Below are 13,036 nucleotides of genomic sequence, written 5' to 3'. Positions count from 1 at the left end.
CTCTTATTTTTAGTCCTTTTTCTTTAAGTTTATCTTTATCCTCTTTTCTTGATGGTTCTCGTGTTTTCCTTTTATTTGGCCCTTTTTCTTTTTATTTCCTTTCTTTGTTTGCTTGTGTAGGTATTTGGAGAATCACCTTTGCAAAGGAATTGAGTTGGGGCCTTAATGATCTAGTAAGGAAGAAGCATTGTGCTAGAGAGGGCTTAAAGAAATCTTAGAGAGGCCTCGGAGAGGTCTCCAAGCTATTTCCAGCAAGCCGCGGGCGCGAATCAGTGGAGCCGCGGGCGCGGGCTTAAGAAGAGAAAATTGCAAGATTTTAGCAGGAGCTTCCCGCGGTCTCTCCGCGGGCGCGGGAAATCTGGAGAGGGCGCTCCATCTCAGAGAGACCGCGACCCCCTGATTGAGTTTTGGGAGCAGGGAATTAGCCGCGGGCGCAGGTCTTTCTTGCCGCGGGCGCGGGTGCTGCCTAGAAAGTCCGCGGAGGGTTACGTACCCATTTCTTCGTGGTCGCGGATTCATCGAGAGAGACCGCGGGATTTGCCAGTTTCTTCTTTACCTACAAATAGAATTGTAATTCCTTTTTGAAACTAACTTTTTGATAATATTTCATTAGCGTAGTTTAGAGAGAGAATTTAGAGAGAAGTTCTTGGTTTTGGATTTGTAACTCAACATTTAATCAATCAAGTTTGGATTTCTTCATTTTCAATCATCAATATTAGTGAGAATCTCTTCCTTCTTTCATCTTTTACTTGCTTGCTATTTGATTTTTCCTTGTTGCTTGTTCTTCTTTGGATTTGAATTTGATATTGTTGAATATTTTGATTTCTCTTAGATTTTGATATAGAATGAAGATTAATGCAATTTCTAGTTATTTGTTCTTGAATTTCACCATGATTAGTGAGTAGATTAGTTGCTAGGGAAAGGGGGAAGCATGTTTGATTAATGAAATTGCTAGTTGATGCTCTTTGATTGATTGATTTGTTGCAATTAAATTGGTTGACATAGTTTTGCATGTGATTGATTAGACTAGAAGTGATCAACCTATAAGATTAATCTAGATTGCATGGCAATTCTTAATGACATGAACAATTGAATTGAAAGTTGCTCTAATTGATTGGGTTTGCTTGTGATTCTTCTTAATTCGCCTTTCATAGTGACACCTAGATTGGCCTATAGGAGACAGCATTCGAACTCTCTTGATTGCTACTATTGTTTGTCTATTGCAATACTTGAATTAATTGAATGCGCTCTAAACTAGCATTATCATTGAACTTGCATGTGGAATCCATATCCCTAGTGTTTAGACCTTTATTTTACTTGATTAGACTAGTTTTAGTTTACCATAGTGCTAACCATAATCTCAACTCTATCTTCGAGGTAGCTTTATTTAGACTCTAGTTTTCATCATTGCATTCCCTAGGGATCGACCCTTAACTTGCCCTATATTCATATAAGGTTGTTTAGGTGTTTACAAATTTTGTTTGACTTGGGCGAAGGGTAGATAACGACATACATTTTCCCCTCGTCAAAATGGCGCCGTTGCCGAGGAATGCTATTGGTGCTTATCTTTTGTTGTTGACTCTACTTCATTTTAATTGAAAAAAAAAATAATACAAAAAAATTTTGTTTCTTTAGGCTACACTTCTAGCCGTGCTACTAATATTTTCTTTTAAGTTTTGCATGCATAGAGCTCATGGTCGATCCATTGTGCCTTTTGACCCGGAAATCGAAAGGACTCTCTCAACGAGAAGAATAGCTAATCGATCCTTGGGGTATAGTTCTTCAAGTGAAGAAGAGATTGAAGAAGAGAAAGGCATGGGAGAAAATCAGAGAGTGGCCTTGAAGGAGCTAGGAATACCCGTTGCTTATAGATTTGAGAGCGGCATAGCTCCGCCTACAACACCGGCAAATGATTTTGAGATTCGGCCGGCCATGATCACCTTAATTGAGAGGAGGCAACATAGTGGGGCTAAGAATGAGAGCCCGTTGAACCATCTCAAAGAATTTGAGAAATATTGCAACACCATCAAGGTCAACGGAGTTTCTCAAGAGTTCATCCGCCTCAAGTTGTTCCCGTTCTCTCTTATAGGAAGATCCTTAGAGTGGCTAGATAAAGAGGTGAAGCCCAATTCTTTGAGAACATGGGATGATGTTACAAAGGCCTTCATTTCCCGCTTCTACCCTCAAAAGAAGATGGCGGAGGCAAGAGCCTTGATTCAAGGGTTCAAGCAAAGGCCAAATGAAAGCCTTTATGAAGCATGGGAGAGATACGAAGAGTATCAAAGAGAGTGCCCTCACCACGGAATCCCAACATACCAAGTAGTCCAAATCTTCTATGGCGGTTTAAGTCCCCAAGGCTAGCCGTGCATTGATGGGGGGGCCGGGGGTCCTATCATGAACAAGATCGAAGAAGAAGTGGTGGACATCATTGAGGACGTGGTGACGTACTATAGAGATTGGCAAGATGGGGTGAGAGACTCTTTAAGCAAGCAATCTTCATTGTACTCGGTGGACCATCTAAATGCGATCAACAACCTTTCCTCCCAAATGACAAACTTGGGAAAGGAGATGACCGCAATCAAAGCCAAGTTGGAGAGCACTTCTTCTTCTTCCCAAGCTTCGAATCTTCCCTCCCAATTTAAGGGGAGAGGTACTCCTTTTAACTCTCAACCCCCTCCCTCTTCACATAATATGCCTATTGGTTGTTTGTTTTGTGATGCATGTGGATCGTATGATCATGACTCTAGTAATTATCCTAATGAATGTGTTGATGAGTTTGATAACAATGAGAGTGAGCATGTGAATTATGTGTCAAATAATAATGCTCAAAGGTTTGATAATCAAAGAGGTCAATGGAATAGGAATTACCAAAACCAAGGCAATTTTGACAACTATAACCAAGGTGGTGGTTATAGAAACCAAGGGAACCAAGGTTCTTGTGGTAGCTATAATAACCAAGGTTATAGTGGCCAAAATAAAAGCCAAAATTATGGTAATCAAAGCCAAAATTATGGTAATCAAAACCAAGGTTATGGAAATCATAACCAAGGTAGTGGTAATCATAATCAAGGTGGTGGTAACCATAATCAAGGTTATGGCCAAAATCAAAATAGGGGTACTTGGAACAACCAAGGGAAGGGCAATTTTCAAAAGAATGCTCAAAGAGGTCCCCCACCCGGATTTATTTCAAGGACTCAAGGTGAAAATTCCTATTCACAATTTTCTTCACCTAGGAGCAATTTGGAAGAAATAATTGAGAATCAAACCAAGTTGTTGAACACATACATGGCCGTTAGTGATAAGAAGTTCAATGAAATGATGACCCACAATAAAATGCTTGAAAACCAAATTTCTCAACTTGCTAATGCTTTGAAAGATCATGCAAGCCCTTCTTCTTTACCTTCCCAAGGTCTTGATCCCAAGAAACACGTGAATGCCATTGTTACAAGGAGTGGTAAGGTTCTTGAGGAGAGATTACCTAGGAAGGGTGAGGATAAGGAAGCTCCTAAGAAAGACTTGGTTGAGAATGAGGGGGATAGGGCATCATTGGATGAGGTTGTGGTTGAGACACCTAGAGAGGTGAGAGTAGAGAAATAAATTGTGAAACCCAAGCTCCCTTATCCACAAAAATACATGAGACACAAATTGGATGAACAATTTGGGAGATTCATTGATATGCTAAAACAAATTCATCTTTCTTTACCTTTATACCGATGTGATCAACCAAATGCCAAATTATTCCAAATTCCTCTAGGACATTTAGAGTGGGAAAAGGACTTGTGAGGTTGCGAAGACTATCAACTTGACCGAAAATTGTAGTGCTATCATCATGAACAAAATGCCACCCAAATTGAAAGACCCCGGAAACTTCTCCATTCCTTGTGCCATAAACAAGATACAAATTGATAATGCCTTATGTGACTTGGGAGCTAGTGTGAGCATAATTCCATATTCGGTTTATCAAAGGCTTGAACTAGGGGAACTCTTACCTTCTAACATTACCTTGCAATTAGCCGATAGGTCAATCAAGTTTCCAAAAGGTAAGGTAGAAGATGATCCATTGAGGGTTGGGAATTTTGTGTTCCCGATGGATTTTATTGTGCTTGAAATGGATGAAGATGCTACCATTTCAATCATTTTGGGTAGACCCTTTCTTGCTACCTCGGGTGCTATGATTGATGTGAGGAGTGCAAAGATTTCCCTTAAGGTAGGAGATGAGGTCATTGAATTTGATTTGAATGAAAGCATGAAATATCCATCTTCTTCTCTAGAAATAATCATGTTGTGTCTTCCATGCATGAGCACTTGCTCACCTCTAACGATGCTCTTGAGAATGTTTTGTTGAACAAGGACAAAGTAGGTACACCATGCAAGGAAGTGGCATTCTATGAAGAATTGCTTAATGGAAGCATGGAGGAAGTGGATGAGCAAATGTGCTTAAAAATCTCAAGCCAAGAAGCTTTGCAAGCGGCCACATCAAAGGAAGGTAATGGTGTATCTATGGTAGAGCTCAAACCTCTACCATCACACCTTAGGTATGAGTTCTTGGGCCCTCATTCCACTTATCCCGTGATAGTTAGTGCATCCTTGAGCGTGAGCCAAGCTCAAGCGTTATGTGGTGTTTTGAGAAAGCACCAAGGTGCTTTGGGGTACACAATTGATGATCTTAAAGGTATAAGCCCCGCCTTGTGCCAACACCACATAACACTTGAGGAAGGTGCCCTTCCTTCCATCGAACGACAAAGAAAACTACATCCTCAAATGGGAGAGGTAGTTAAGAAGGAGATCACTAAGCTATTAGATGCGGGAATCATATTCCCCATCTCTAGCTCAAGGTGGGTTTCCCCCGTGCATGTCGTTCCAAAGAAGGGGGGGATGACCGTGGTTGAGAATGAGAAGGGTGAGCTCATTCCAACTAGGACGATCACGGGTTGGCGGATGTGTATAGACTATAGACGTCTAAACACATCAACCAAGAAGGATCAATTCCCTCTTCCATTTATTGATCAAGTGTTTGAAAGACTAACAAGGCACAAGTTTTATTGTTTCCTCGATGGATATTCGGGATTTTTCAAAATCCCCATCCACCCCGATGATCAAGAGAAAACTACCTTCACATGTCCTTATGGGACCTTTGCCTATCGAAGAATGCCCTTTGGGTTATGCAATGCACCCGCTACATTCCAAAGGTTCATGATGAGTATTTTTGGGGATATGTTAGAGGAGGAAATGGAGGTCTTCATGGATGACTTTTCGGCGGGGGGTGTCTCATTTGAGGAGTGCCTTGTGAACCTTGAGAAGTGTTTGGAAAGATGTGTTAAGGTCAATCTTGTTTTGAATTGGGAGAAATGTCATTTTATGGTGGAGGAAGAGATAGTGCTTAGGCACAAGATTTCAAATAGAGGAATTGAGGTGGATAAGGCAAAAATAGAAGTGATTGAGAAACTTCCACCTCCGGTGAATGTCAAGGGTGTGAGATCATTCCTTGGTCATGCGGGTTTCTGTAGAAGATTTATCAAGGATTTTTCAGTTATTGATAAGCCCCTAAATGACCTTCTTCAAAAGGATGTTGAGTTCATTTTTTATGACAAATGCTTGAAGGCATTTGATAGATTGAAGAAGGCCCTAATCTCCACTCCTATTGTTCAAGCCCCAAGGTGGGATATTCCTTTTGAATTGATGTGTGATGAAAGTGATTGGGCTTTTGGAGGTGTTTAGGGACAACATGTAGACAAGAAGCTTCATGTGATTTACTATATGTCCAAGACACTTAATGGGGCTCAAAAGAACTACACAACAACGGAAAAGGAATTTTTAGCAATTGTGCACTCTTTTGAGAAATTCTGTTGTTACTTGTTGGGTACCAAGACCATAGTCTTCACGGATCACGCGGCCCTCAAGTATCTCTTTGCCAAGAAAGAGTCCAAGCCTAGGTTGATTCGATGGGTGCTTGAAGTGCAAACTTTTGAGATTGAGATTAGGGACAAGTAGGGTGCGAAGAATGTTGTGGCGGACCATCTATCTCGCCTTGAGGGTGATCAAATTCATGATGATGGTTCACCTATTGAAGATAAAATTCTTGATGACTTCTTATATGCCATAGAGTTGAAGGAACTCCCATAGTATGCCGACTTAGTGAATTTTCTAGCATGTGGGGAGTTTCCACCCTCTTTCTCAAAGAAGCAAAGGAAGAAAATCAAAAAAGAGGCAAGACATTACTTGTGGGATGATCCCATCCTATACAAACGAGGGGTTGATGGCTTACTTAGGCGTTGTGTTCCAAATGAAGAGGTGCCTAATGTTTTAAGGATGTGCCACTCGGACCCTAGTGGTGGACATATGGGTGTTTCCAAGACCGCTACCAAGGTTCTTCAATGTGGTTTGTGTTGGCCGCATCTCTTCAAGGACTCATGGGGCTTTTTGAAGTCATGCGACCAATGTCAAAGGGGTTGGGAATATATCCAAGAGGAATGAGATGCCTCAAAAACCTAATCTTGAGTTAGAGGTGTTCGATGTTTGGGGGATTGACTTCATGGGACCATTCCCATCTTCATATGGTAATCAATTCATACTTGTGGCTGTGGACTATGTTTCTGAATGGGTTGAGGCCATTGCCTCCCCTACTAATGACAACAAAGTAGTGTTGAAGTTGTTCAACAAAATCATCTTCCCAAGGTTTGGTGTGCCTAAGGCTGTGACAAGCGATAACGGATCTCATTTTGTTCACAACGCCTTCCAAAAGATGTTGAGGAAACATGGAGTGCATCAACGGTTCGGCCTTCCATATCATCCTTAATCGAGTGGCCAAGTCGAGGTCTCTAACCGTCAAATAAAGCTCATTCTTGAGAAGACGGTTGCAAGGAATAGAAATGATTGGTCGGAAAAGTTAGGTGATGCTCTTTGGGCTTATAAGACGGCTTTCAAGACGCCTATTGGTACCACTCCATATCGCCTTGTCTATGGAAAATCGTGCCATCTCTCGGTAGAGCTTGAACATCGTGCCTTGTAGGCCATCAAGAAGATAAATTTTGACTTAGCTAGTGCGGGGGAGAAGAGGTGGTTGGATCTTCATGAGCTAGAGGAACTTCGACTTGATGCTTACGATTGTGCTAGCACCTACAAGGCTCGCTCCAAAGAGGTTCATGACAAGTTGATTGAGAAAAAGGAGTTTTGTGTAGGTGACAAAGTATTCCTCTACAATTCAAGGATGAAATTGTTCCCCGGAAAGCTCATGTCAAGATGGAGTGGACCATTCTTGGTGAAGGATGTTTTTGATAATGGTGCCGTGGAGATTTCCCCTTTGAACTCTTCATCTTCATTCAAAGTTAATGGTCATCGACTCAAGAAATACTTTGATGGAGTGTTTGTTGGACTTATTAAAAAAATGATTCTTTTTAAGCCACCTTGAGATGGTGGTGCACGTCGAGCTAACGACGTTAACCAAAAGCGCTTACGGGAGGCAACCCGAATTCTCATCTCATTTCTCTTTCCTATCTTTTCTTTTATTTTTCCTTGATTGGTTTTTGATTTTATTTTGAGTTGGTTTTGTGTTTGTTTTGTAGGTCGCCTCATCACTTGTTGGAAAGAACGGGTTTGAAGAAGAGTGTAGAGTGCGGGGGAGAGGGCTCCCCGAGGGCTTGGTGAGACCTTAGGGGCCTCTGCACCTTTTTGAAGCATATCATTCCAAGGACTTCCCGTGGTTGCCCCGCGGTCTCTCCGCAGGCGCGAAAGGTTCTGGAGAGGGCGCGTCATGATTGGAGAGGGCGCGGGCCTCAATTCAAGCAAAATTGATTTCCATTCCAAGGACTTCCCGCGGTTGCCCCGCAGTCTCTCCGCGGGCGCGGGAGGTTTTGGAGAGGGCGCGGCCTAAATTCAAGCAAATTTGGAACCCCATTCCAGGGACTTCCCGCAGTTGCCCCGCGGTTGCTTCGCGGTCCTTCCGCGGGCGCAGGAGGTATTGGAGAGGGCGCGGCCCCCATCAGGTATTAAAATTCTAAAAATTCCAGGAGGTCCCCGCGGTCTCTCCGCGAGCGCGGGAGATTTCCCGCGGGCGCGGCATTTTCGGGAGAGGGCGCGGCGTTCTGGGTTTATTACTCGGGCGCGCCCCTCTTCTCTCTCTCTCCTCTCTTATTTTCTCATCTTCTTCTTATTTTTCCCCTTTCTCTCTCTACCTCCTCTAAAACCTTAACCCCAAAACATCAATTTCTCACAAATTTCTTCAACCTTTGCCCAAATTTTTCACAAATTCTTCCATATTCCTCCATTTTCAACACTTCTACTCTTCTTTCTTGTGCTATTTAGGGAACTTTTGGGTCTTTGAAGTGCTTTGAGTTTCATTTGAGTCTCCAATTGTAATATTCCTTTGTAATATTTTTGTCAATTTCAATTGATTTCTTTACATTGGTTTGTTTACCTTGATTTTGAGCATGATTTTTGTGTTTTATGGCTGATTTATGGGAAATTTGGTATATATGGGTGATTGTTACTTTTTCTTGTTAATTCATGATTAAATTGATGAATGATTGTTGATATTGTTGTTTGTTGTTGGTTTTTGGTTGTTGTGTTGATTGGAATAGGTACCTTGTAGTTTGTGGTGGTTTGGTTGGATTTGTAAGAAGGTTTGTGAGTAATTTTTGGTGGAAGTTGTTTTGTTTGAGGGAGTTTGTTGTGTTCTTGTGAATTGTGTGAATTTTGTTAAAATGGATTTGGTAAGAAGAGTCAAAAGTAGCAAGAAGCGCTCAAACCAATCCCCCGGCCAATCTTCCCAAGGCCAATCCTCAAACCCTTAACCCCAACCGCATTACACAACTTCAGATGATGCTCCTCCTCCTCCTCTACCCCCTCTCAAATTTTGGAACCCGTCTAAACAAACCCCCATCTATAACAAAATGAAAGACCGGAAGTTTAGACCCTCCCACCATTACTTTCGTGAGGATATGGCCAAGCTAGGAATTAAAAATGACCTTGACATCCTTCTAGATACCCTAAGCTTGGGTGAGTTTCTAAAGTCGGCCCCTAGAACCTATTTGGAGCCTTCCATTGAGTTTTTCTCCACATTTGAGTTCAATAAGGTGGGGGAAACCGATTTTATTATTTCCTTCCAACTCTTCAATGTCAAACACACCGTGAACCTAGCCGAGTTCAATGTAGCCCTTGGTTTCAACCCGAATGGTGATATCTTCGAGCCCCTTATCTCCCTAGTCCAAACTGAATATAATGAGGTTTCTTGGAGGAAAACCATACCCAGCAGGAGGGAGTTTGATTCGAAGAAGTCCCTTGCTAGTGAGATTATCCATCCGGCCCTTAGGATCCTTCATAGATTCTTGGGGATGTTATCTTGGGAGGAGATTATGCTGTTATGGATGGCTACCAAGCCGGAGTTACGGTCCAGGATTCATTTTGGCTATATCTTCATGAATTGTTGTAAGGAGATAATGCATGGGGTCAAAACGGGGGAAATTCATTGTGGGGCATGGTGACACGTCTTGTGTCGTATTTCAAACAAGAGGGGTTCTTGAAGTCTTGCACTCCGGTTGGAAAGAGTGAAGACGTGTAGATTAGTTTGAAGCAAGTTAACACTTTGCGTTTCATAACTAGCACTAGGAGACCCGGCACTTACTCTTGGCTAGTGAGAAATACCCACCATTGCCTATTCCCTAACCCAGCCGCCACCTCCATCCTTTGTGAGGCTAGAAACATTTGGATGGTCCCTAGGGACAATGGGAGGATTGATGATGAGATGGAGGAGGATGATGTGATATATGGGGGTGATGAAAATGATGAAGAAGAGGAGGAAGGAGGAGGAGAAGAATATGATGAAGAGCAACAACAACCGCCACTACAACAACAACATGAGCATTTTGATGATGATGCTCAAAGAAGAAGAAGAGAAAGAAGGCAACAACGACAACAACAACAACAAGGTTTCCAAGGAGATGCTTATCTTCGAGAGATGGAGGCCATGAGATCCAACATGGAGCGCATGCAATTGAGCATGCAAGGTATGTACTCGGACCACCAAACTTTGTCTTATCAAACTAGCGCCTTGTTTGATGCTAGTGTGCGTAGGGGGGAGGTCACACCTCCGGTCAACTACCCTTATGTGCCGCCCCAACAAGAATCGGTACCTTCATGGGGTGGTGACAACCTCCCTACGTACCCATATTGGCCCGGGGTTGAGGACCCCGATGTGCCAAGGCGCGACATCCCACCTTGTGGTTATAGGGTCTTGGGGGGGAGTGATTATCGGGGTGATCCCGCATACTACTATGCTCACCCCCATCAACCCGAGCCCCTTGTTCAGCCTTAGCCCTTTGACTAATTAACCCGATCCCAACTTGACCTATTCAAGGGTCACTATGGTTTTCCTCCCGGTTACACCGGAGGTTGGGATACGGGTGAAGACGATGCAAGCCCTAGTGGCCAATAGTCCCGTTATGCATGTTTGTTTCCCTTTTTGTTCTTCCCTTTCCCTATTTTACATGTTTATAGGCATCGCGGTCGATGCCTTCATTTTTTGAGGGGGGAGGTTCAAAAAGGATGTTTTATGTTGGTTTGGGGAGGCACCTGGGGCTCGGTAGGAAGTCTTTGATAAGGCTTTTGGTGGATTTTTGCTAATGGTCTCATTGGTTTGTTGCTTGTTGTTTTGTTTCACTTCATGATGTTTTTAGATATTTCTTGATGATGATGATGATGATGATGATGGGTTTCTCTAGGTTTTTGTATATAGCTTGTGTCTAAGTGTTTTATTGTTTGCTTTTGTTTGGAAGTTACTAACAATTTCATTTTGTATATATAGCCTTTTTCTTTAACTCACCTTGCTCGTAGCCTGTGCTTTGGATTGCGGAACCTTTTGGAGAAGCACGTTCATACTCCTTGGGTACTTAATTTAGCACGGATGCTTGTTGAGGCCTTTCTTATTTTACCTCTTTATTTTCATTTCTTCATTTTCTTGGTTGCTTAGATTAGGATTAGATTTAGGAGAAGTTGAATGGCCATTAGACCGCTTGTATGTCGATTGGGATAAACGTGTTATGATTGCATCTTTGCCCTTTTCCTCTTTCCCTTCCTTGTCCTTGTCTAAGTTTTCCATCTTCTTCTTTTCTTTTCCTTCCTTTTCTTTTAATCTTGTTTGTGTGCATAACTTTTTGAGGCTTTATTTTCACTCTTTCTCTTTTTGAAAATTGCACTTGTATGCAATGGACTTTTGCTTTTGAATAATAGTCTTCCTAGGTAATAATGGTCTGCACTGTTTGAGACTACGCATGGTTGATTCTAGGATAAAGCATGCTAGGATAGTTGTCTAGAACTAGGGGGATCATGAAGCCGGATTCTACTCGTTTGTGGCATGTTGGTAGTTGCTCCCTATCTTTGATTTGACAACCTTAGTGAGTTTTTGCTACAACCATGTGAGATGTATATTTGTTCAAGCTTTCATCAAACTCTTGCATGAGCGGCAAGGATCCTTGATTTTCGCAAACCTAATCTAGAATCTTAGCTTATGATTCCTAAAACCGTGACCGAACTACCTAGGGAGGATAAAGGCATCTTTTCGGGGAGGTATTTTCTTTTTCTAGGATATTCCCTTTTTGTTTACTTTTTTTTTGTTTGGGACACATTTGCCTACTTATTACCCCTTTGAACCTTGTTCCCTCTTTTCAAGCCGCATAATTAGATATCTTGAGCCTTTTGTTTCGTTCTCCTTCTTTTTGGTTTTTGTGAAGCAAGGGTCAATGTTTGGTGATTGTGGTCCATGAAGTTGGAGTTTGGTTCGAATTGGTACACATAATTGAGTTGTTTATATTTGGTAAATAATGGCAAATGCTTATGTAAAAGTCGTCCTTAGTAAAGAGGCAAGGATGTTAATAAATGCATATTTGAAAAAGCCGTCCGAATTGAAAAAAGGTAAGGACTATTGCTTTTAAGTAGTTCAAGAAAATAGAAACAAATTTATAAATGAGAAAATGCAAAAAAGAAGAAAAACCATGAAAATTCAAGTGTCTTTTTCCTCTCTATGCATTGAGGACAATGTTTCTTTTAGCTTGGGGGAAAGCGCTTGCGCTTTTTGTTCTAATGATTGTAGATTGTTGCTTTAAATAAGCTTGGGGGTGTTAATACGTTTTTGTTTGGTGATTACTTAAGTTTGGTGTTGAGATTTGGCCGGTCTTTGCTTCACAATTTAGGATAACCACCAAATTTTAAATTTTAGCCTACCTTAACCCTTCTTGCCTTACGTTACAACCTTGGGGAAGACCTTTGGACCTAGGAGTTGAGTCTTTCATCGGTGGAGGGAATCATAGGTTGTAGACTAAGGAAAGGGTATGCGAAATCAAGATGTCGAGTAGCCCAAAATGTTGATCTTTTTCCGGTTCCTTCGCGGAATCTATGAGATGCTCACTAAGGGGAGACATGAGATTAGTAGGGGGAACGCGGTAAGACCGTTTGGGATGAAAGTGGAATTTGATAACTAGTTCCTATGCTTAGCATATTTATGTTTCCATCAACCTTAGGTATCTTATAACGTGCATACCATAATCCACTTTAGAAAGGTTTTTATTCATTTGAATTATAGTCTCTTTGTAAAGTCCATTTCGTAGAGATTTAGTTTCCTTTTTCCTCTTTCTTTTCCTTTTCTGGTTTGCCTCTTGGGGGTTTGGTGGAGAGTTATGGGTAAACTCTAAGGATACCCTTACGAGAGCATCACTCGTCCTCTAGAGTGATCTAGGGGTTTAAATGGCTTGTTGTAGCTAAAAATAACCGTGATTCCTACGACAGTGAGTCTTAGTGTAAATTCTCGCCCCTCTTTTTTCTTTTTACTTCGAATAAGCCCTTCTTATTCCTTTTTAGCCTTTGTTTTGCTCGGGACGAGCAAAAGTCTAGCTTAGGGAAATTTGATGAGTGTTATTTATGGCACTCATAGGGTAGTCTTTTAGGGTTATTTCTTTCCCTTTTTCATGCTTTCTTCTCTTGTTTTTGGTCCTTTTTATTTAAGTTTCTCTTTGTCCTCTTTTCTTTATGGTTCTCGTATTTTCCTCGT

The 13,036-nt window shown here is 41.7% G+C and overlaps 1 pseudogene; it reads right to left on the bottom strand.

The window, feature by feature from the left end:
- Nucleotides 1-2,207: 2,207 nt before the first annotated feature.
- On the bottom strand, nt 2,208-2,306 carry LOC145641279 (small nucleolar RNA R71; annotated as a pseudogene).
- Nucleotides 2,307-13,036: the final 10,730 nt, after the last annotated feature.

Source organism: Chenopodium album, chromosome 7 (assembly GCF_948465745.1).
Source record: "Chenopodium album chromosome 7, dcCheAlbu1.1, whole genome shotgun sequence".
Lineage (NCBI taxonomy): Eukaryota > Viridiplantae > Streptophyta > Magnoliopsida > Caryophyllales > Amaranthaceae > Chenopodium > Chenopodium album.
The sequence above is the reverse complement of the archived record's forward strand: the minus strand, read 5'-3'. Positions and strand labels throughout refer to the sequence as shown.